Here is a 26414-nt window from a genome sequence, read left to right on the forward strand (position 1 = left end):
AGAGAATATGATGAAGAAGGGACATGAAAGAAGATCCCTTCAATGAAGTTTGACTGGTAGAGTTGATCGGAACTTGCTGCGTGGTCGCACCAAATCACAAAGTGAGTAAACGAAATGGATGAGATTCCTCTATTGCCGACATCAGAAGTGGGATCGCCTTCGCCACAAGAGCCCAGATCTGATCAGTATATGGGTGTGTTGGAGGCAAAAAACCGTAACCTCATGGAAATAATAAGAACCGTGCAAGCACCGAGAGCATCGGCGTCAGATGAAAAGTCCTTGCACGTACTGCCAAAATTCTAAGCTGACAGCCCTGGAGAAGATCTATCTGTATGGTGCAACACCGTGGATTTAATCTTTTCAAAAAATGCGCTTGTAGGCTGTGCGCTAGTAATAGCGTTGAGCAAAGCGTTAGAAGGCAGTGCATCGCAATGGCTGTCGCAGATATGCGTCGCTGGCATCACGTGGCCGCAGTTTAAAGAACTGTTCATACAGCGATTCGTAGGGATTGAGACGTCGGCTGCCATCCTCATGAACGTTTTGAACGGACGTCCAAAACCTGGAGTGAGCTTTGCCCAGTATGGAAGTCGCATCGTCACCTTGTTGGAAGAGATTGCGGTTTCGGTAGCATTGGCTCACATGGCACATATCGAAAATAATTTCTTGCGTTGGGTGTTTACGACTAATGTGGCTACGCGCAATGAGCTTCAGCAACAGCTGCAAGCTACGCCTTCAAGAAACGTAACAACGAAGATGATTCTGGCCTAGAAAAAAAGAAGTCAAGAATGCAGTCGCAGATCAAGTGCCATTTTTGTGAACAAGTTGGCCACAAATTCGCCGAATGCAGTGCTCGAAAGGAAGGTACATCAAACACAAAAGGAAGAAGCTACAGCGGCACACCTGGGTTAAAAGATCGTTCAAACATAAAGTGTTTTAAATGCAACGAAATGGGACATGTGGTGTCTGTATGTCCCAAAGCGAAATTAAGTGAGCCAAGTGGATTATTCTTTCAATTGGATGAGCCCTTTCCATTCTTTTTCGATTCGGGAGCCGAATGTTCTTTGGTAAATGAAAAATTTAGTAACAAATAGGCTGGCAAGAGAATTAACAATCCAGTTATTTTAAAAGAAATTGGTGACAATATTGTGACAAATATATGGTGACAAATACTATCAACATTCCGAATGTCTCAATTGAATTTAGAAATTTAGTTTCATGTTGTAGTGGACAACTATTTAAAGCACGACGTGATGATTGGCCAAGACATATTAAAGCTTGGTTTCGGTGTATCGATTAAATCTGATAAATTTAGTATTTACAAATTCAAAGTTATTAATGCCGTTCAAAATAATGCACCTGAGAATAGTTTGGAAATACTTTTTGACATCAATACCGAATTAAGCGATAATGATAAATGTAAATTAAGAAATGTATTGAAAAAGTTTCGTATTTGGGATACCAAATAAGAGTGTAACCACAGGTGCATTGGAAATTCGTTTAAGTGATAAGAATAAAACTTTTCAAATTCGCCCATATCGACTCAGCGCAGATGAGAAGCTGTTAGTTAGAGAAAAGATGTAATTCGTCCCAGCAGTTCTCCATTTCCAAGTCCAATGTTACTAGTCAAAAAGAAGGACGGTAGTTAGAGGTTGTGTATCGATTTTCGAGAGCTAAACTTAAATATTTTTTCTGATAAGTCTCTATTGCCACTGATTTCAGATCAAATAGATCGTTTGTGGGGTGGTAAATATTTTTCCAGTTTTTTGACATAGCCAGCGGATTTTATAAAATACCGCTTCATCCAGATTTTATAGAAAAGTCAAGTATGTCTTTCTTTGGAGTTCCCAGTGCATTGTAGTGAATCAAGGCAGAAGTTTGGCCAGAAACAAGTTCCGTGAGTTTTGTTAGACAAACAGGATTGAGTTGTTTACAACAGATGCCAGCAGAGCAAATGGGTAGGTTGAAAGGGTGACGAGCACTGTTAAAAACTATGCTTACTGCTGTGAAAACGAGTCAGCGATCATGGCACGATGCGTTGGCAGAAATCTAACAAGTCATGAATTGCACTACAAATCGAGTCACTGAAACAAGTGCTTTGGAATTGCTGATAGGAAGAGAAGCTAGGCCTTTTAAGTTGTTGCCAATCAATGTGGATGAAAGTGTAGACGATAGAGAACCAATGCGATACAAGCCAAAGAAAACAAGCGAAAGAATGCACAGTACGATAACCAAGGTTTGATAAAAACAAAGCAAAAGTATTTCGGTATAAGGTAGGTGATCATGTGTTAGACGAGGAGCGTCATCGAGTGATAAATGTACTGGATGGTGATCGATACGATTTGAAGTCGTTAGTTAATAAGCGAACATATAAATATTCGCATGAATGACTAAGAGCGCTACAAGACAGACAATTTACAGCGAAATGTAATGGTGACTCCCTAGAGGGAAAAGAGTAGCACTAAAAGAGTGGCACTAGTGATCGTGCATCTGTGTCCCAAGAGGGGAAAAATTTGGCGAACGGCACGAATGAAATGAAAAAGAGTAATGACCGCACTATACCAACTAACTCGCAGGGACGAGAAGTGTTATGGCGGGAGTCAAGAGATGATGACTGCACAGCAAACTCGCAGGGACGACCAGTGTTATGGCGGGGTCAAGAGATGATGACTGCACTATAATAGCTAACTCGCAGGGACGAGAAGTGTTATGGCGGTGTTATGGCGGTGTTATGGCGGGAGATTGGGTGTGAGAGAAGACACGCCAAGGTTAATATGAGAAATTAAAGTTATGGAAAATGTAAATGGTTTGAAGTTTTGACATGTAAATTGGAGATGTCTTTGTAACTAAGTCTGTAAAAGGAGAATAACTAAACGTGTTTACAGCGCAGAGGTTTATTGGTAACTGAATTCAAATTATGTATACTTGCTGCACACAGGCAGCGTCAAAATATGCGAACAAAAAGTGATCGCCGATTAGTAGCGAAAACACTCAAAAAGGAATTAACCGTTGCTCGCAGGCGACTTGAGTGTTTGAGTACACGAGTATTTGAGTGATTCTTACATACATATATCGTTGGTCATTATACATATATGTTCATTATATATTCAACACTCCTTCTCAACGTTGTACGTTTACATATTCACTCAAAACATTCCCATTATTAGCTTAATACATTTATTATGCTTGATTCTACTTAAGTTCTTTGTTAACACATCCGCTATCATATCTTTAGTGGGAACATAACTAATGTTTATAATTTTATCCTTATGTAGCAAGTTTCCTTTATACTGTGTTACTTTATTGTTTAATGACAATTGTTTATAGTACACTTTATATTGTTCGATGACAATAGTTCTCGCTTATTATTATTTAATTGTTTGATGACAATTGTTTGGCTCTAGTTGCATAAGTATATAGCGCGATTGAAAAACTTGCGACTGCTCTCGTTCACCATTCTACTCGAAGTCCTCCTTTGGTTTTTTCCGTTAATAAGCGTTGCCACTGCGCGTTACTCTCTTGCTCTCTGTTTCATCGTTCATTTTAGTTCGCTGATCTGGTTCATTTCCCACACTTATATATATCTCTGACATGATGATTCTTAATGTCAATGTGTTTGCTTCTTGCATGGAACCTAGGATTTTTAACTAAGCATTGCGAACTTTGGTTGTCGCTATAGATCTGCACAGTCTTGACATATCCGAAACCCATTTCGGCAACCAGCTTCCTGATATAGACCGCCTCTTTGGCAGCCGAGGAGAGAGCTATATATTCGGCCTCTGTGCTGCTCAGAGCTACAATTCTTTGCTTCTTGGATTCCCAACTAAAGGCAGCACCAGCAGCAAAAAACGCCAAAAAGAATAGTCAGCCCAGTCTGCATCCACGTAGCAGTGAATGCTCTGCCCAGTTCTTCTGTAGTGTAGTTCCTTCTCGGAAGTGCCCCTCAGGTAGCGTAAGATACGCTTGTCAGCCGCCTCGTGCTCCTTATGAGGATCTGCATTCTGCTGTGCCGCTGTAGAATGCAATATGTCTGGTCGAGCCGTCATCGCCAGATACAGAAGGCACCCAATCAATGACTGATAAGATTCCTTATTCACACGATCACATCCCTTGTCGTCGCATTTTATCTGATGGCCAGCCTCCAATGGAATACTGCTTGGCTTACAATTTGCATTCCATAATCGTTAAGGAGTGTCTCCACATACTGCTTGTGGACAATTTTGATACTTCCAGTTTCATTCTCTCTCTCAATTTCCATGCCAAGGAAATGTTTAAGATCCCCGCCGTCGACCACGTCAAACTTTTTGGAGATAAGCAACTTGATCTCGTTTAGGTCATCTTTGTTGGAGCTCGAAACAAGTTCCGTTGTTAGACAAACAGGATTGAGTTGTTTACAACAGATGCCAGCAGAGCAAATGGGTAGGTTGAAAGGGTGACGAGCACTGTTAAAACTATGCTTACTGCTGTGAAAACGAGTCAGCGATCATGGCACGATGCGTTGGCAGAAATCTAACAAGTCATGAATTGCACTACAAATCGAGTCACTGAAACAAGTGCTTTGGAATTGCTGATAGGAAGAGAAGCTAGGCCTTTTAAGTTGTTGCCAATCAATGTGGATGAAAGTGTAGACGATAGAGAACCAATGCGATACAAGCCAAGGAAAACAAGCGAAAGAATGCACAGTACGATAACCAAGGTTTGATAAAAACAAAGCAAAAGTATTTCGGTATAAGGTAGGTGATCATGTGTTAGGCGAGGAGCGTCATCGAGTGATAAATGTACTGGATGGTGATCGATACGATTTGAAGTCGTTAGTTAATAAGCGAACATATAAATATTCGCATGAATGACTAAGAGCGCTACAAGACAGACAATTTACAGCGAAATGTAATGGTGACTCCCTAGAGGGAAAAGAGTAGCACTAAAGAGTGGCACTAGTGATCGTGCATCTGTGTCCCAAGAGGGGAAAAATTTGGCGAACGGCACGAATGAAATGAAAAAGAGTAATGACCGCACCTATACCAACTAACTCGCAGGGACGAGAAGTGTTATGGCGGGAGTCAAGAGATGATGACTGCACAGCAAACTCGCAGGGACGACCAGTGTTATGGCGGGGGTCAAGAGATGATGACTGCACTATAATAGCTAACTCGCAGGGACGAGAAGTGTTATGGCGGTGTTATGGCGGTGTTATGGCGGGAGATTGGGTGTGAGAGAAGACACGCCAAGGTTAATATGAGAAATTAAAGTTATGGAAAATGTAAATGGTTTGAAGTTTTGACATGTAAATTGGAGATGTCTTTGTAACTAAGTCTGTAAAAGGAGAATAACTAAACGTGTTTACAGCGCAGAGGTTTATTGGTAACTGAATTCAAATTATGTATACTTGCTGCACACAGGCAGCGTCAAAATATGCGAACAAAAAGTGATCGCCGATTAGTAGCGAAAACACTCAAAAAGGAATTAACCGTTGCTCGCAGGCGACTTGAGTGTTTGAGTACACGAGTATTTGAGTGATTCTTACATACATATATCGTTTGGTCATTATACATATATGTTCATTATATATTCAACACTCCTTCTCAACGTTGTACGTTTACATATTCACCCAAAACATTCCCATTATTAGCTTAATACATTTATTATGCTTGATTCTACTTAAGTTCTTTGTTAACACATCCGCTATCATATCTTTAGTGGGAACATAACTAATGTTTATAATTTTATCCTTATGTAGCAAGTTTCCTTTATACTGTGTTACTTTATTGTTTAATGACAATTGTTTATAGTACACTTTATATTGTTTGATGACAATAGTTCTCGCTTATTATTATTTAATTGTTTGATGACAATTGTTTGGCTCTAGTTGCATAAGTATATAGCGGCGATTGAAAAACTTGCGACTGCTCTCGTTCACCATTCTACTCGAAGTCCTCCTTTGGTTTTTTCCGTTAATAAGCGTTGCCACTGCGTGTTACTCTCTTGCTATCTGTTTCATCGTTCATTTTAGTTCGCTGATCTGGTTCATTCCCACACTTATATATATCTCTGACATGATGATTCTTAATGTCAATGTGTTTGCTTCTTGCATGGAACCTAGGATTTTTAACTAAGCATTGCGAACTTTGGTTGTCGCTATAGATCTGCACAGTCTTGACATATCCGAAACCCATTTCGGCAACCAGCTTCCTGATATAGACCGCCTCTTTGGCAGCCGAGGAGAGAGCTATATATTCGGCCTCTGTGCTGCTCAGAGCTACAATACTTTGCTTCTTGGATTCCCAACTAAAGGCAGCACCAGCAGCAAAAAACGCCAAAAAGAATAGTCAGCCCAGTCTGCATCCACGTAGCAGTGAATGCTCTGCCCAGTTCTTCTGTAGTGTAGTTCCTTCTCGGAAGTGCCCCTCAGGTAGCGTAAGATACGCTTGTCAGCCGCCTCGTGCTCCTTATGAGGATCTGCATTCTGCTGTGCCGCTGTAGAATGCAATATGTCTGGTCGAGCCGTCATCGCCAGATACAGAAGGCACCCAATCAATGACTGATAAGATTCCTTATTCACACGATCACATCCCTTGTCGTCGCATTTTATCTGATGGCCAGCCTCCAATGGAATACTGCTTGGCTTACAATTTTGCATTCCATAATCGTTAAGGAGTGTCTCCACATACTGCTTGTGGACAATTTTGATACTTCCAGTTTCATTCTCTCTCTCAATTTCCATGCCAAGGGAATGTTTAAGATCCCCGCCGTCGACCACGTCAAACTTTTGGAGATAAGCAACTTGATCTCGTTTAGGTCATCTTTGTTGGAGCTCGCTATGATCAAGTCATCCACGTACACCACAATTAGACCCAGATTGTCATCAACTTTGCGCACGTACAAACAAGGTCCACTAGGACAAGGAGTGAAACCAATCTCCAATAGCACGGCATTCAGTCTTGTTGCATTCGCGTCCACTCTGTTTAAGGCCGTGTGATTGAAACTGCTCATCTATAAAACCTGCAGGCTGCCACATCTACATCACATCATGCAATTCGCTATTTAGGTAGGCTGACTGAATAAACGTTCATCTGGTGCATGAACATGCCATGTTCAACTGCCGATGCGATCACCAATCTTATTGTGGAGTACCTGGCAACGGGAGAAAAAGTTTCGAAATAATTAATACCCATTTGGCCACCAGTCTCGATTTGAAGCGTTCGCCTTTCGGTAGGTCAACCAGTGACCAAGTTTCGTTTGCTCGCAGGCCATCCATCTCCTTCTGAACAGAAGCTTTCCATTTATCGCTGTGATCACTGTTCATAGCTTGTTCAAAACTTCCAGGAACAACAATGTCCTCAGTCGTCAGGACATTCAGGATATGATATTTTTTGCGAGGTCGTCCTGGGAGACCAGATCCTTCAAGAGCTCTTTGTGCTTCTTTTTTCTTCAAGCTGCGCGTTTTTCGGATCCACTTCTTCTGGCTTTTGTTCAATACTTGCTAGTTCGTCATCGCCTCAGGCTCCACATTAGGAGGATTATTAGACAACTCACCAACCACTAGCGTAGATTTGCCTTGGAGTTCAACCAATTTTAACTCCGTTTCACCATGCAAGCCACTTCTGCCCAAGTCATCTTCGAAAAACATGACGTCCCGCGCTTCGATCATCTCCACTTCTCATGACTATACAGTCGATACGCCTTTGCCGTTTCGGAGTAGCCAACCAGTATATGCTCCTTACCCTTCGGAGCAAACTTCGTCTTATGTGTCTTGTTCAACACGATGGCTTTGGCACCAAAGACACGGAGGTGCCCAACGTATGGCTTTCTTCCTGTCCATACCTCAAAAGGAGTTAAATATTCACGACCATGGTCATTTCTCAAGTTTTTCAATATTTTACCCGTTTGATTTTCAACAAATGATTTGTATTCTTTAAATTTTTCAAAAAACTTCATCTCTCGTTTTCATAAAATACACCGTTACGTATCTGGATTTGTCATCAAAGTAAAGTAATCGGGCCTCAAATATCGGTATGCACTAGACCCAGAATTTCTTTTGCGCGATTTCACTGGCCTTTGGAAAATTCTTTACACTAATTTTGCCTTTTGCACACGACTCACAGGCAATGTTTTCGCTTCTGAAATTTAGATGTCCGTATCTAGCATGCCATAATTGCGATGAATTTTTGTTTTTCACATATTAACATTTATTCTTGGCATTCTCAAGCAGAAACAAATTTTCACGTTTCTCTACCTTTAGTATTACAGTTACACTCGCTCAATTACACTCGCGCCTTTTCTGAGAAATTTCACGCAAAACCTTTTTCGATCGCCTTCGACGCTGACATAAAATTATATGAAGTTCCTGTTACATAAAGAACATCGATTAGCTTTATTTCGAAATTCGCGCCATTTCACAATCACTGTGCCTCGGCCAACGTGTTCCATTTCGTAGGCTCTGGCGCATCATCGGGTTCCTTCACTTTACCACATACCACGTCCCATAAGTCTGAAGCTATCAGAACACTACGCATGGACATTGACCAAATGTCATAATTGCTCTCATCGAGCTTATCAATGCTGACCGTAACTCATTTTAATAGTCACTTTCCGAATTTTTTCGTAAAGACAAATTCACTCGAGTTACCGCACCAAACTTGTGTCTGGGCCATAACCTATTAAACGTGTTTACAGCGCAGAGGTTTATTGGTAACTGAATTCAAATTATGTAAGTTAACACAAGCCAATGTACTAGAACAGTTGGCTCAGTGTGCGAAATATGATATAAAAACGTCAAAAGTGCTGACCCAGCATTGGGCCGGAAACTTGTGCGCGGACGGCAATCACAGCATATTTGTGTGGCCGCTGCGATTCTTTTGTTAGCTTTAAGAATCATTTTATATTTCAGTTCGTTTTGAAGACTCATTGAATAAAGAGCACAAGCTCATATGAGAACAACTCCGGCAATAGCCGTTATTCTTTTATTAAAATAAAACTGACTGAGTCCCTAGGCCAGCAGTTAAGAAGGGTTGTCCCCTTCCATCATAATCTTTTTAATTGGCGCTCAACTAGTGGTAGGAACCACCACCCACCACCACCACCATCACAAACACCGCCCACACAGCGAGAAATTTACGAAATTTACGACAGCGGCGCGGGAAAAGTGAAGGGAATTAGTGATCATCAAACACACATACACCAGAAAAAATTATGTGAGTGGGAACCGATGCTAAATGCATTTTAAGTCTGCACGGAAACGTACATTTTTTAAATAAAAAGTACAAAACATAGTAATAAAATGCGAAACAGTTTTAATAACCAGCAGGTACACTGAAACATGGTCTCGTGTCAATGGGAATAAAAGCAAAATAATATAATTATTCTTCATAACAGCGCATACGTTCATTTGTTATTGTTGTTTTTTGTTTCCGTTCGATGTAAGCGCGACATTCGACGCTGCAGTCTTTGTCTTTATTTTTTTGTTTTTGTTTGTCTTTGGTCAACTGCTACCCACACAGGCAGCTTTTGCATACCCAAGTGAATTGGACTGCTCATGCAGCCCACATTTTCACGGTATAGGAATTGTAAACCGTACTCCACAGACTCAGAGTCTGATAACGAAAATCAAACTTCCCCTCTAAGATACGTAACCGCGAATCCCCCTGAAATGGCGATCGACCCAGAACAACTCAAAGCTGTAATACAGGCAATTGTGACCAATACTTTGGCGGACGAAGCTGCCAGAAATGAACTCGCGCGAAATGAAATGCGTCAGAAAATTCATGAGCTGGCCAGCCAGTTGGCAACAACACATGTCGCGTCCACCTCAGCAGGGGCCCCCGTTATTAGAACATACGAGCCCATAGACATAACTAATAATTCCCCATGTAGCATGACTTTAGATGCCGTTAAATATTTGCCTGAATTCTCGGGATCACAGGAATCGTATGTTCGTGGCGACAAGCGGCGATTGCTGCGTATCGCATATTCAAAGATTTCAACGGCACCTCTCGCCATTACGAGGCTGTGACAATTATTAGGAACAAAGCGGGCGCGGACAATAACGTTTTATCCTCGTTTGGCACTGTACTGAATTTCGGTGCTATTATAAATCGGCTCGATTTCACTTATAGTGACAAGCGTCCAATGCATGTCATTGAACAGGACATGAGTACTTTAAGACAGGGGAACAACATGACCCTGTTACAATATTATGATGAGGTCGAGAAAAAACTCACCCTACTCACAGATAAAGCTCATATGTCCCACGAGCCATCGGTGGCAAAAATATTGTGCGAAAAGTTCCGAGAGGACGCCTTGCGTATTTTCATCTCGGGACTTAAACGTAACCTCACTGATGTGCTTTTCGCGGCAAAGCCGAAAGACATGCCGTCAGCTTTGGCCTTAGCACAAGAAGTGGAATCTAACCACGAGAGGTACGTTTTTGCAGCCAGTTTTGCAAAAAGTCAAGAAGACAAAGATCGCAAACCTGCTGCAAAAACGCAGGGACGTCAACTTGACAGGTACGACCACCGTGACCTACAACATTATAACACCGAAAACCCATGTTTTAGTAGGCAGCATAAGGCACAGGTGCACGCCGACCCGCAAAGTGCAAAAAATTACAAAGGCAACGGCACAACAGAGCCTATGGAGGTCGATCCATCATTTTCTAAATTGCTGCAGACGACCCAGGCAAATGCCTACCAGAACAGAAGACCAGCCACCTCTGAGCGCACAGGCGCTGTGAGGAAACAACAAAAAATTAACTTCATTATGCAGAATGCGGAAGAAAACACAGGAGCATATGGCGCCGCCGCCTCCAAAGCGGCATCGAAAATAGACGACGATGCCATTGCCGAGTATGATTCTGACTACGTCAATTTTTTAGGGGAAAATCCCTGTTACCCGTCATCAGACGACGAGTAGCGGGGGGTGCCAATAAATTTCCTTTTAGACACCGGCGCGTCAAAAAATTTCATCCGACCTCGCAAAGAGCTAAAGAATATCCGCCCGGTGAACTCCCCTTTCAAAATTCACTCGATCCACGGCACCACCACCGTTACAAAAAATGCTTCGTCTCAATTTTTGATTTAAAAGCGACCTTTTTCATTCTACCAGACCTTACAACATTCGACGGGATAATCGGGGCCGATCTGTTAACACAGGCCGGTGCATTACTTTGCCTTGCTTCCGCCCAACTCAAGTGGGGTAAGGAAGTTGAGAAGATTTCATTCCATAAATGCACCGACGTCAACTTCACTAACGTGGAGTGCACAGATGCACCACCCTTGGCGAAGAAGGCATTTCTGGGGATGTTAAGGAGCCGAAAAAACGCCTTCGCAGATCCCAACGAGGCCCTGCCATATAACACATCGGTAGTGGCCACGATAAGGACGACTAGTGAAGAGCCCATTTACGCAAAATTATATCCATCCCAAGATATAACTATCTTCACCGATCATCAACCATTGTCATTCTCGGTATCGGATTCTAACCCTAACGCGAAAATTAAAAGGTGGAAGGGTCGCATCAAGGAAACGGGTGCGAAGGTAGTCTATAAACCGGGAAAAGAAAATTTAGTTGCTGATGCCCTATCTAGGCAGCAAATTAATGCCATAGAAGAACAGGACGCGGAATCATGCGTTGCGACCATTTACAGTGAGATTTCCCTCACTCACACCATAGAAACAACGGATAAGCCCCTAAACTGATTCCAGAACCAACTAGTTCTTGAAGAGGCACGCTTTCCGCTGAAACGTTCTTTTGTTCTCTTTAAAGACAAGAAACGACATTCGATCAACTTCACCGATAGGGAGTCATTACTCAATGACCTTGCGGATACAATAGTCCCCAGGGGCGTAAACGCCCTCCATTGCGATTTGCACACGCTAGCAACGGTACAGGACGAATTAGTCCGGAGATTCCCGACTACAAAATTCTGGCACTGCAAAAACCGTGTTACAGACATTTTTGGGGTCGAGGAAAGAAGGGAAATCATATTAGCAGAACACCCGGCCCAGGAAAATGTGAAGCAAGTTCTCACAGAGTACTACTTCCCAAAAATGGCCAAACTGGCCAATGAAATTGTCCAAAACTGCAAAACATGCGCGAAAGCCAAATATGATAGGCATCCGAAGAAACAAGAGATTGGCGAGTCACCGATTCCCTCTCATATAGGAGAGATGCTACACATAGACATTTTCTCGACGGATAAAAAATATTTTCTCACCTGCATTGACAAGTTTTCGAACTTCGCCGTCGTACAGCACGTGCCGTCAAGAACAATTGAGGATTTGAAACCGGCCTTATTACAGGTCATGAATTACTTCCCAAAGGCCAAAGTGATTTACTGCGACAACGAACCATCGTTAAAATCGCACACGATCACGGCCATGCTAGACAACCATTTCGGCGTCAGCATCACCAATGCGCCACCCCTTCACAGTGTATCAAACGGGCAAGTGGAGCGTTTTCACAGCACTCTACTGGAGCTCGCCAGGTGCCTAAAAATTGACAAGGGCTTAAGTGATACCGTGGAAATAATCTTGGTAGCCACTACCAGATATAACAAATCAATCCATTCGGTCACCGACAAGAGGCCAGTCGACGTAATACAAGAATACACGGACGGCACACAAGAACGGATTGCTGACAAAATTAAGAGGGCCCAGGACGCGGTCTAGGGAGAATGCTTCTCGACAAAACAAAGTCTTCGGAGTGGGCGAAAACGTTTTGGTCAAAACTAACAGAAGGCTTGGCAATAAACTCACTCCCTTGTGTGAGGAAAAAACCATACAAGCAGACCTGGGGACCACGGTCCTCATTGAAGGGAGGGTGGTCCACAAGGACAACTTAAAATGACTCTCTCGCTTAATTTTAAATTTTTTTATTATCACCAGCCATTTGGCAAACTTCCATTTAGTAGACATTAAGTCCGTTGCCAAAGGCGCGATGTTTTAGTTTTAAGATAAAAGTAATTGGTGATGGGATAAACCTCAGCGAACAAGGAAAAGCGACTAAAAAAATACATTTCCACAGGTGCAGAGTTTTCATCCTCCTCTCACTGGCATTGGTGTCAGCGCACATCACTAACTACTCACAGACAAGGTATATCCCCATCATAGATGGAGAGATCCTGGTGTGGGAGGAGCTCGCGTATGTGACCCACTCGGCAAATCTTTCAGAATACATGCGCATAATAGAAGAAACAAGCAGCATGAACGAGATGTTTCCACAGTCTCATATGAGGAGATTGCTAGAAGTGGATATCTCGCACCTTCGAGATACGCTGGATTCGTTGAAAATCCACCATAGAATCGCAAGGAGTTTAGATTTTCTAGGCTCAATGCTAAAGGTAGTAGCGGGGACGCCGGATGCCGGCGATCTAGAAAGAATTAGATTCACAGAGTGGCAGTTGACACAGTTAAACAATAGGCAAATCAGAATTAATACTAGAATACAAGATCGAATTAACCAATTAACAACAACTGTAAATCAAATTCTACAAACTCATAAAAATACCCAAATTGACACCGGCCATTTATACGAGACACTGCTGGCTAGGAATAGAATACTAATGATGGAGTTACAGAATTTAATGTTGGCTGTAACACTGGTGAAAATCAATATTGTCAGTCCAAATATCCTAGATCATGTAGACTTAAAATCAGTTTGGCTGAAAGAGCCCACAGATACCCCTATAGGGGATCTTATGTCCGCATCGTCCGTTAAAATACTACAATCCTCTAACATGATACACTTTATTATTAAATTTCCCAAAATAAAATTATCCTGTAAGAAGGTCACTATTTTCCCGGTCACTTGCAAAGGAGTTATGCTGCGGATAACTGACAACATGGTGGCAAAGTGTGGAGAAGAGGTCCATACAATCAAAGATTGCACCCCAACAGCGGGGGCTACCTTTTGCCAATTATCAACGGAAAGCTCATGCGCCAGGGAACTACACGCAGGCGTCCTAGCGCATTGTGAGTCGCAACCAAGCGACCTACACCCGCTTACCCGCGTGGGTGAGGGAATCATCATCAATGACCGGCCAGCCAGGGTCACGGTGGACAACGGAACAGAAGTCTACCTACGTGGCACACATCTCATCACCTTCAATGATCGTGTCGTGATAAACGCCACCACTTTCATAAATCACGACAAGGCCCAAACAAGAGCTCCAGGGGTAGCGAGTTTCCCATCATTGAATATCACCGCCAACAGAGATATTCTGAGTCTCCCCTACCTTCACCAGCTGAGTGAACGTAACTTGGAGTTCATCAAAGAATTCGGGGAGAAATAGATGCTAACCATTCACATCGCATAATACTTATCGCAGCAGCGATTTGTTGTGCAATGATTTGTATCGGCATCACCTGTCTACGGTTCATCGGAGCGCGTAGATCTGCAATCCAACTAAACGGGATGATCGCTGAGTTAGGACCTTTCGAGGACGGCCGGAATCTTGAAGGGGGAGTAGTTAACACAAGCCAACGTACTAGAACAGTTGGCTCAGTGTGCGAAATATGATATAAAAACGTCAAAAGTGCTGACCCGGCATTGGGCCGGAAACTTGTGCGCGGACGGCAATCACAGCATATTTGTGTGGCCGCTGCGATTCTTTTGTTAGCTTTAAGAATCATTTTATATTTCAGTTCGTTTTGAAGCCTCATTGAATAAAGAGCACAAGCTCATATGAGAACAACTCCGGCAATAGCCGTTATTCTTTTATTAAAATAAAACTGACTGAGTCCCTAGGCCAGCAGTTAAGAAGGGTAGTCCCCCTTCCATTATAATCTTCTTAATTTATACAATCACAAAACCAAACATAATATGACTAAACGATATCCAGCGGACATTTTTCTATATGCAGGTAGACCAGACGTACAACAAAAAAAATCGATAAGATCGAATATCTTAATAAGAATAAGCATGATTTTGAAGTTGACATAAAATATAGACAGGCTCCACTTGTAAAGAGTAAAATCACTAATCCATTAAAAAAGACAGGAAAAATTGAACAAGTGGAAAGTAAACATTTTGAAGAGACAAACCGCGGCAGGAAAATCGTTCATTATAAATCAAAGTTTAAGAAACAGAAAAAGTTTAATAAGAGTAAATACGATAATTCCAGACCAATGAAGAGCAAGATACACAGCACATTCCTAATAATGCTTAGTTGCATATTATCATTTATCAACATCGTTAATTGCAGCAATTCCAAACTGGAACAATGGAAATTCCAACCACCTACGAATACCATTATTTGAGTATAAACATAACAAAGACAATGCTAATGTTCGAAAACCTAGTAACTGAAGCAAATGACTATCCCAATGTACCACAGATACAATATTTAGGCGATAAACTAAATTGGGAAGTAAATGGTTTAAGAATTATTCAGCGAAGCCAAAGAGCTCTTTTAAACCTAGTAGGGAAAGCTTATAAATACTTATTCGGTACATTAGATGAAGACGACAAAATTAATAACATGTCAGAAGACTCCGTAAAAACCCATGATCTAAATATGATTCTCAACATAATCAACAGAGCTATTGACATAATAAATAGGCTCAAGTTAGAAAAAGAACAAAACCAACAAATTGCAATACTTATATTCAACCTACAACAGTTCACAGAATACATAGAAGATATAGAGTTAGGTATGCAATTACTAGACTAGAAATGTAATGATAATTAGTTTGACTCTGTATTTAGCATATAAGCTTAAAAATATACCTTAGAAAATTATTGTCAAATATTGTAAACAAAGAGAAGAACATCCGCACCTAGAAACTAATGTCAATGAAAATATTCAACTACGAAACAATATTATGCTATATCCAAATTTAAGTGACATATCCATAAGTCCCTACACACTAACACACATACAACATGCACAACCAAATACACCCTACACTACTCCGGATGTACCTATTGGATTCCAGATAAGAATAAGATTGTCATATGATCCTCAAGACCGGGTTGAGTGGAAAATTCCCAACTCCAAATAAGTCACCCACTGGTAGACTAAACATCCGTCCCCTAATTTAAACATTCCTTGCCTAAGCCCTTACCCCATCGTCATGTTCCCACGTTCAAAGCTCGGACTCGCAGTTCCTAAAACAAAATTATTAGATTTCAATAAACAAAACTTGTATAAGAATCTAAGAGCACTTGTACCCAAGAGCGAATGCACTTGAATCCAAGAGAAATCCAAAGACAATTAAAGTCAGCAACTCCAAAGCTCTTTCTCTTCACTTGATCAGATCCCTTAAGTCCAAAGTTCATATCAGAAAAGATCGATACCGAGGCTTGAACGTCAATCAAATTAGAATAATAAGATGAGTTCAGTTTGAGACCTAATTGTAATCGGTCGGTGTTCTTCAACAAAAATAAAAAATAGTAATCATTCAGTGAAATAAAATTATATTTTTTTCACATATGAGTATTGCAAACATTTAATTATATATACGTGATAGGGCAGAAAAATTTCATAAATTTTGTGTGGCTCTAATCTTGATAAAGTGCCAAATTTGGTGTGTCTGTGTCATGAACATTTATCTATTTGATAAAGCTGCTTTAATTAATTATCCTTAAGGATACTTTCACTTGTGGTTGTTACGTTATAGAAAAGCATTCGCTTTTCTATTTCAGGTTACGTGTTTAAGAGTTACTAATGCCATTTCAAATTGATCATGTCGATCACTAAGCCGAGGATAAACTAATTAACTACGTGCTCATTATTGTTATGTTCAGCTCAAGTTTCTGCATCCATGTACATATACATATGCTTATTAAAATTCAGACGCGCTGCCCTACTACCCTATTCCATCGAATAGACGATGGCGCGTGTGAGACACCCATCGATGGATCGACTCCATTTCATTTAACTACGTACTCTTATAAATGTAGATTTGCCGATTCGCATCTCGGGTAAATGTACACTAACACATATATGGTTTCTATGCGGCACTTGCTCATGCTCTACCATCGCACTCTTATGCGTCGCTTTAAATAAAAATGAACTGTCGAGCCTATGTACAGGTTTCGTGGGGACGTGTTCGTGTAGGCGGTAATACAATATTATAATTTCAATTTAATTTAGTTAACTGGATCACGGAGACTGCTGTAATGCTGGCTGGCTGCTGATGCTTTGGTGGTTGCTGAAGTAAAAGTTGTTGTTGCCAGGGTTCGCCAGCGGATGCAGCTGAGCAGGGCCACGCGGGCTGCACGCAGTGGATCTTGCACAGCAGGCGCAGATGCATCTCAGCCAGGTTGCGACGACGTCAGCGACGGGCGGGACGATGCCAGCGGGGCAAGTCCTGCCGGCGACGCCACTTACGACGCTGGAAGACACGTCGCAGTGCCTTGCGCCAGAAAAAGCGATGCGATTTGTTCTTGGTGGGTGTCTGCGGGTCCTCTATTTGAGCAAGTGCCACACTTAAGTCCTTAACCAAGTCCAAATCGTTTTCGGGAGCGATGCGACGACGTGTAGGTGTAGCTGGCACTGTGCTGGCCGTGTTTGTCGAAATGGATGCGTGGGGATGTGGAGTGGATGGTGCTGAGGCTGTGGTTACGAAGGGTGCAACCAAATAAGGTCGTTCAGTGCCGCCATTGCTGCAGCCGATATGGAAGCAATTGATGAGATGGAAGCCAAAGTAGCCACCGATGCCGAAGATTCTATATAGCCCCTGCCAACTTCTCCGTCTGCTGTTACTGCCGGTGATCCACCTTTTAGTGCTATTGCTCTTGTTCCTTTTCCTGTTCCGGTTCCTGCTAGAGCTCCCCCTACATCTGCTGTTGCTGGCTGGGTGGCGCGCAGCCAACAACCAGGTTGCATCGTATCTTATCTAAGCCACGGGTGCTGCAGACACTCCGCAGCGGTGGCACGCTTGTTCGGATCGAGCTCGAGCATGGGCTTAAGGAACGAAGCGAATGACGCCGCATCCTTTTGCGACCACTCGTACTTCTCCAGAAGAACGTCCATTAGGCCCCAGGGCTTAAGGCCCGAGATATTTCGTAGCTCGCAGGAACGGGTAAACGACTTCGCCGCATAGGTGCCGTTTAACAAAATGTACCGCGGTATTGGACCCAGCAGCTCGATGATGTGGGCCAATTGGTCCTCGTCGCGGGTGTACGATTCGCCGGAGTGTGGCTCAAAAAGATAGTCACCGGTGGCCAGTTCGAATACCATGCATGCAGTGCTCCAGATATCCGCAGAGGTGTTATAGCCCGCACCGATAATAACTTCTAGTGACCGATATTGGCGCGTTTGAATGTCCTCAGTCAAGTGATGATTAACCCAACAAGATTTGCTCAGATCGGCGATCTTTACGTTGACATTGCATTCCTCTAACGCCGGATCCTGTTTAGCCTTGTGCTTTGCTTGCGGCGTCGGAGGAAGTGTTGGCAGGGTTAGATTCGAATGCGGTCCATTCGTAGCCGAAGATGTATTCTCCACGGAGCGTGAGCGCACATGAGGCTCGTCCACGCACAGGAAGACATTCTCGGGCTTTATGTCCGTGTGGATGATCTGGCAGCACGTGTGAAGATAGTCAAGACCCTCCAGCACCTGGCGGGTAATAGCTTTGACGTTGGCCAGTGGAATACCGAGTAATGGGGACTTCCCTATGAGTTTCAGGAGATTGTCACCCAGCATCTCGAACACAATACAAATATGGGTGCCATTAAGGCCGGTGATCTTGAAGTCGTCCAGCATCTGGACGGTTTTGCGACGGCGTGGATTCGATGGATCGGTCTCGCGCACCGTCTTGAGTATCTTTATTTCGTCCCTTATCGTCTTGGCCAAGTCCGGTGCCGACTTGAAAATTTTAATTGCCACATATCTCATTGCCTGCAAGTCCCAGCACAGCTAAACAGTAGAGTAGTCGCCCCAGCTCAATTTACGGATGACATGGTAGCGACCTGCCGAAAAAAATTTGCATTAATCTGCTGATCTTCTCGAAAAGGAACAAAGTTCAACGGTTTGGGAAGAGTAGCGCAGTACCACTTAGGGAAATTAAATTACCAATGATCTTTTCGGATGGCTCATAATCCATTTTAGTTGCAACACTGTCACCTCACGACTGATCAAGCGCGACTAGACGAACGCAAGAGCTGCTCTCCGCTTAAATTCAATTAAAATACGACAGCGAATGCAGTTGAGTGCGTTTTCACGGGGCTACTTCTATATTACAACACAAAGGGCTGAAAGTTATGGTATGGTGCCAGAATCAGTAGATTGGCATTTGGAAGCTCCAAATATTCTACTGACAATGTATATGAACTTGACGTTTATTACAAGGCCTGTTTTATATTTTGTAAACTCTAGCAGCTCCTATCAAATATAAAGTTTATTTCTTTGTAAATTTTATTAATTAGAATCTACAGCATAGGCATACCAATATATACATTACTTATACGTTACTTTACAATTTAAACTACTTTAACAATATTTAATTGTTTTTTTTTTTATTTTATGAAAAAATAATTATAATAATCTCGATAGGAGAGCCTTCGTTTTCTCGGGGGTGGATAAGCCTTCTCGCCAGGGTGTTGGGGTGGGAACCTAGTCGCCGCATATAACATAGTCGTATGCATTTGAAACGTTAGTCCTCTGTTTAAAATCACCTCGAGGTATTTGTAGAAGGTGGAGCCGAGCATGGAAATTCCAGAGCAGTTCAAAGGCCTTTTTGTGAATGTGACGCAAGCAAATGTGCTTGCAATTAATGCCGATATTCCATTCCGTTGCCCACTTCTCGAAGGCCGTCACATATTCCTGTAGGCCCCTGGTTGCATCACTTATGCTTGTACTCCTGACCGTTACCGCGGTGTCATCCGCTTAGGTTTCAATAAGAACGTTTTCGTCTTCAACTTCTGTACAGCACCAGGAATCCGGCATATCAGAAGTACCAGTATAGTAGTATACAGCGAATAAAGAGTCGGGCCTAAAACACTGCCTTGGGGTACGCCTGCTGAGATTGTACGCGTAGACGATTTGTCGCCATCGACAACCACACTGAACTGTCTGTTCGATAGAAAGCTTTTTATAAGAAGAAATAGCTGTGGCGTCAAAATGGTGTTAAGCTTACTTAGAAGACCATCATGCCAAACTCTATCAAAGGCTGGTTGTATATCCATGAATACAGCTGTTGTATACATCTTGTCCTCCATTGCCTCCAAAGCAAAGTTTGTCACTCGGTGAAGCTGTTCTGGAGTGCCATGACTTTTTCGGAAACCGAACTGCCACTTTGGAATAGCTTGGCTCACGCTTGGAAGTTTGAGGATGCGTTCTAATATTACCCTTTCCAACATTTTTCCTAGCGCGGGTAGAAGACTAATGGGCCTATATGCATCTACTTCAGTGGGTTGCTTTCCAGGCTTCGGAATCATCGTTATGATTGCTGATTTCCATTTGCTTGGAAAGTGTCCCAACCTTAGAGCGCTATTGAACAGTATTATCAATAAATGTGAAATATGTAATCTGGCAAAAACAGAACATCAAGACACAAAATTGACATACGAAACAACTTCCGAAATATTTAACACAAGGGAAAAGTACGTGATAGATTTTTATCTTCCGGGAAACCAAATCTTCCTATCTTGTATTGATATTTATTCGAAATTTAGTAGAAGTAAAAAGTAGAGATTGCCTAGAAGCGAAAAGAGCCATTACCAAAATATTCAATGACATGGGAAAGCCACAGCAAATTAAAGCGGACAAAGATTCAGCTTTTATGTGCATAGCTTTGCAAAACTGGTTAAGATCCGAAGGTGTTGAAATTTCTGTAACAACTAGTAAAAATGGTGTATCCGACATAGAAAGATTTCACAAGACTAAGAATCATTGGAAACGAACAAAATATTGAAGAAAGGTGTACCAAATTCGAAAAAATATTATACGTATACAATCAAAAAACCAAACATAATAGCACTAAACGATATCCAGCGGACATTTTTCTATATGCAGGTACCAGACGTACAACAAAAAAAATCGATAAGATCGAATATCTTAATAAGAATAAGCATGATTTTGAAGTTGACATAAAATATAGACAGGCTCCACTTTGTAAAGAGTAAAATCACTAATCCATTAAAAAAGACAGGAAAAATTGAACAAGTGGACAGTAAACATTTTGAAGAGACAAACCGCGGCAGGAAAATCGTTCATTATAAATCAAAGTTTAAGAAACAGAAAAAGTTTAATAAGAGTAAATACGATAATTCCAGACCAATGAAGAGCAAGATACACAGCACATTCCTAATAATGCTTAGTTGCATATTATCATTTATCAACATCGTTAATTGCAGCAATTCCAAACTGGAACAATGGAAATTCCAACCACCTACGAATACCATTATTTGAGTATAAACATAACAAAGACAATGCTAATGTTCGAAAACCTAGTTACTGAAGCAAATGACTATCCCAATGTACCACAGATACAATATTTAGGCGATAAAGTAAATTGGGAATTAAATGGTTTAAGAATTATTCAGCGAAGCCAAAGAGGTCTTTTAAACGTAGTAGGGAAAGCTTATAAATACTTATTCGGTACATTAGATGAAGACGACAGGGAAGAGCTAGAAGAAAAAATTAATAACATGTCAGAAGACTCCGTAAAAACCCATGATCTAAATATGATTGTCGACATAATCAACAGAGGTATTGACATAATAAATAGGCTCAAGTTAGAAAAAGAACAAAACCAACAAATTGCAATACTTATATTCAACCTACAACAGTTCACAGAATACATAGAAGATATAGAGTTAGGTATGCAATTACTAGACTAGAAATGTAATGATAATTAGTTTGACTCTGTATTTAGCATATAAGCTTAAAAATATACCTTAGAAAATTATTGTCAAATATTGTAAACAAAGAGAAGAACATCCGCACCTAGAAACTAATGTCAATGAAAATATTCAACTAGGAAACAATATTATGCTATATCCAAATTTAAGTGACATATCCATAAGTCCCTAAGACTTAAGCACATGCCTACACACTAACACACATACAACATGCACACCCAAATACACCCTACACTACTCCGGATGTACCTAATGGATTCCAGATAAGAATAAGATTGTCATATGATCCTCAAGACCGGGTTGAGTGGAAAATTCGCAACTCCAAATAAGTCACCCACTGGTAGACTAAACATCCGTCCCCTAATTTAAACATTCCTTGCCTAAGCCCTTACCCCATCGTCATGTTCCCACGTTCAAAGCTCGGACTCGCAGTTCCTAAAACAAAAGTATTAGATTTCAATAAACAAAACTTGTGTAAGAATCTAAGAGCACTTGTATCCAAGAGCGAATGCACTTGAATCCAAGAGACATCCAAAGACAATTAAAGTCAGCAACTCCAAAGCTCTTTCTCTTCACTTGATCAGATCCCTTAAGTCCAAAGTTCATATCAGAAAAGCTCGATACCGAGGCTTGAACGTCAATCAAATCAGAATAATTAGATGATTTCAGTTTAAGACCTAATTGTAATCGGTCGGTGTTCTTCAACAAAAATAAAAAATTGTAATCATTCAGTGAAATAAAATTATATTTTTTTTCACATATGAGTATTGCAAACATTTAATTATATATACGTGATAGGGCAGAAAAATTTCATAAATTTTGTGTGGCTCTAATCTTGATAAAGTGCCAAATTTGGTGTGTCTGTGTCATGAACATTTATCTATTTGATAAAGCTGCTTTAATTAATTATCCTTAAGGATACTTTCACTTGTGGTTGTTACGTTATAGAAAAGCATTCGCTTTTCTATTTCAGGTTACGTGTTTAAGAGTTACTAATGCCATTTCAAATTGATCATGTCGATCACTAAGACGAGGATAAACTAATTAACTACGTGCTCATTATTGTTATGTTCAGCTCATGCTGTCAAGATAGTCAAGACCATCTAGCACCTGGCGGGTACTAGCTTTGACGTTGGCCAGTGGAATACCGCGTAATGGGGACTTCCGTATGAGTTTCAGGAGATTGTCACCCAGCATCTCGAACACAATACAAATATGGGTGCCATTAAGGCCGGTGATCTTGAAGTCGTCCAGCATCTGGACGGTTTTGCGACGGCGTGGATTCGATGGATCGGTCTCGCGCACCGTCTTGAGTATCTTTATTTCGTCCCTTATCGTCTTGGCCAAGTCCGGTGCCGACTTGAAAATTTTAATTGCCACATATCTCATTGCATGCAAGTCCCAGCACAGCCAAACAGTAGAGTAGTCGCCCCAGCTCAATTTACGGATGACATGGTAGCGACCTGACGAAAAAAATTTGCATTAATATGCTGATCTTCTCGAAAAGGAACAAAGTTCAACGGTTTGGGAAGAGTAGCGCAGTACCACTTAGGGAAATTAAATTACCAATGATCTTTTCGGATGGCTCATAATCCATTTTAGTTGCAAACACTGTCACTTCACGACTGACCAAGCGCGACTAGACGAACGCGAGAGCTGCTCTCCGCTTAAATTCAATTAAATTACGACAGCGAATGCAGTTGAGTGCGTTTTCACGGGGCTACTTCTATATTACAGCACAAAGGCCTGAAAGGTATGGTATGGTGCCAGAATCAGTAGATTGGCTTTTGGAAGCTCCAAATATTCTACTGACAATGTATATGAACTTGACGTTTATTACAAGGCCTGTTTTATATTTTGTAAACACTAGCAGCTCCTATCAAATCAAATATAAAGTTTTTTATTTTGTAAATTTTAATAATTGGAATCTACAGCATAGGCATACCAATATATACATTACTTATACGTTACTTTACAATTTAAACTACTTTAACAATATTTAATTGTTTTTTTTTTTATTTTATGAAAAAATAATTATAATAATCTCGATGGGAGAGCCTTCTTTTTCTCGGGGGGTGGATAAGCCTTCTCGCCAGGGTGTTGGGGTGGGAACCTAGTCGCCGCATATAACTTTCCGCATGGGTCCTCAATACATCGCCTATCTTTGGAATATTAAGATCTCTTTCTATATCTCTGGTTCACATGTACCAGGGGGAGTTACATAGTGATCTAACTACTTTACGTTGAGCAGCTCTTATTTTATTCAGATTAGTTCCGGCCGTAATTCCGTATACTTGCCACGCATACTTCCAAATTGAGGTCAGGATGGATTTATACAGGCGAACTTTATTTGCCAATGAAAGTTTGTTTCTCGGTGATAAAAGCCACGACATTTTTGCAGCCTTTGAAAGTACTGCTTTCTTGATCATAGTCGTATGCCTTTGAAACGTTAGTCTCTGTCCAAAATCACCTCGAGGTATTTGTAGAAGGTGGAGCCGAGCATGGAAATTCCAGAGCAGTTCAAAGGCCTTTTTGTGAATGTGACGCAAGCAAATGTGCTTGCAATTAATGCCGATATTCCATTCCGTTGCCCACTTCTCGAAGGCCGTCACATATTCCTGTAGGCCCCTGGTTGCATCACTTATGCTTGTACTCCTGACCGTTACCGCGGTGTCATCCGCTTAGGTTGCAATAAGAACGTTTTCGTCTTCAACTTCTGTACAGCACCAGGAATCCGGCATATCAGAAGTATACAGCGAATAAAGAGTCGGGCCTAAAACACTGCCATGGGGTACGCCTGCTGAGATTGTACGCGTAGACGATTTGTCGCCATCGACAACCACACTGAACTGTCTGTTCGATAGAAAGCTTTTGATAAGAAGAAATAGCTGTGGCGTCAAAATGGTGTTAAGCTTACTTAGAAGACCATCATGCCAAACTCTATCAAAGACTGGTTGTATATCCATGAATACAGCTGTTGTATACATCTTGTCCTCCATTGCCTCCAAAGCAAAGTTTGTCACTCGGTGAAGCTGTTCTGGAGTGCCATGACTTTTTTTGGAAACCGAACTGCCACTTTGGAATAGCTTGGCTCACGCTTGGAAGTTTGAGGATGCGTTCTAATATTACCCTTTCCAACATTTTCCCTAGCGCGGGTAGAAGACTAATGGGCCTATATGCATCTACTTCAGTGGGTTGCTTTCCAGGCTTCGGAATCATCGTTATGATTGCTGATTTCCATTTGCTTGGAAAGTGTCCCAACCTTAGAGCGCTATTGAACAGTATTATCAATGAATGTGAAATATGTAATCTGGCAAAAACAGAACATCAAGACACAAAATTGACATACGAAACAACTTCCGAAATATTTAACACAAGGGAAAAGTACGTGATAGATTTTTATCTTCCGGGAAAACAAATCTTCCTATCTTGTATTGATATTTATTCGAAATTTAGTAGAAGTAAAAAGTAGAGATTGCCTAGAAGCGAAAAGAGCCATTACCAAAATATTCAATGACATGGGAAAGCCACAGGAAATTAAAGCGGACAAAGATTCCGCTTTTATGTGCATAGCTTTGCAAAACTGGTTAAGATCCGAAGGTGTTGAAATTTCTGTAACAACTAGTAAAAATGGTGTATCCGACATAGAAAGATTTCACAAGACCGTAAGCGAAAAACTAAGAATCATTGGAAACGAACAAAATATTTAAGAAAGGTGTACAAAATTCGAAAAAATATTATACGTATAAGTTAACACAAGCCAACGTACTAGAACAGTTGGCTCAGTGTGCGAAATATGATATAAAAACGTCAAAAGTGCTGACCCAGCATTGGGCCGGAAACTTGTGCGCGGACGGCAATCACAGCATATTTGTGTGGCCGCTGCGATTCTTTTGTTAGCTTTAAGAATCATTTTATATTTCAGTTCGTTTTGAAGCCTCATTGAATAAAGAGCACAAGCTCATATGAGAACAACTCCGGCAATAGCCGTTATTCTTTTATTAAAATAAAACTGACTGAGTCCCTAGGCCAGCAGTTAAGAAGGGTAGTCCCCCTTCCATTATAATCTTCTTAATTTATACAATCACAAAACCAAACAAAATATGACTAAACGATATCCAGCGGACATTTTTCTATATGCAGGTAGACCAGACGTACAACAAAACAAAATCGATAAGATCGAATATCTTAATAAGAATAAGCATGATTTTGAAGTTGACATAAAATATAGACAGGCTCCACTTGTAAAGAGTAAAATCACTAATCCATTAAAAAAGACAGGAAAAATTGAACAAGTGGACAGTAAACATTTTAAAGAGACAAACCGCGGCAGGAAAATCGTTCATTATAAATCAAAGTTTAAGAAACAGAAAAAGTTTAATAAGAGTAAATACGATAATTCCAGACCAATGAAGAGCAAGACACACAGCACATTCCTAATAATGCTTAGTTGCATATTATCATTTATCAACATCGTTAATTGCAGCAATTCAAAACAGGAACAATGGAAATTCCAACCACCTACGAATACCATTATTTGAGTATAAACATAACAAAGACAATGCTAATGTTCGAAAACCTAGTAACCGAAGCAAATGACTATCCCAATGTAC

The 26414-nt window shown here is 41.2% G+C and overlaps 1 pseudogene; it reads right to left on the reverse strand.

Annotated features, from left to right (window-relative positions):
* Nucleotides 1-17270: 17270 nt before the first annotated feature.
* LOC6620920 lies at nt 17271-23571 on the reverse strand (annotated as a pseudogene).
* Between the last annotated feature and the right edge of the window lie 2843 nt (nt 23572-26414).

The sequence above is a fragment of the Drosophila sechellia genome, unplaced genomic scaffold (genome assembly GCF_004382195.2).
Source record: "Drosophila sechellia strain sech25 unplaced genomic scaffold, ASM438219v1 Y_28, whole genome shotgun sequence".
Taxonomy (NCBI): domain Eukaryota; kingdom Metazoa; phylum Arthropoda; class Insecta; order Diptera; family Drosophilidae; genus Drosophila; species Drosophila sechellia.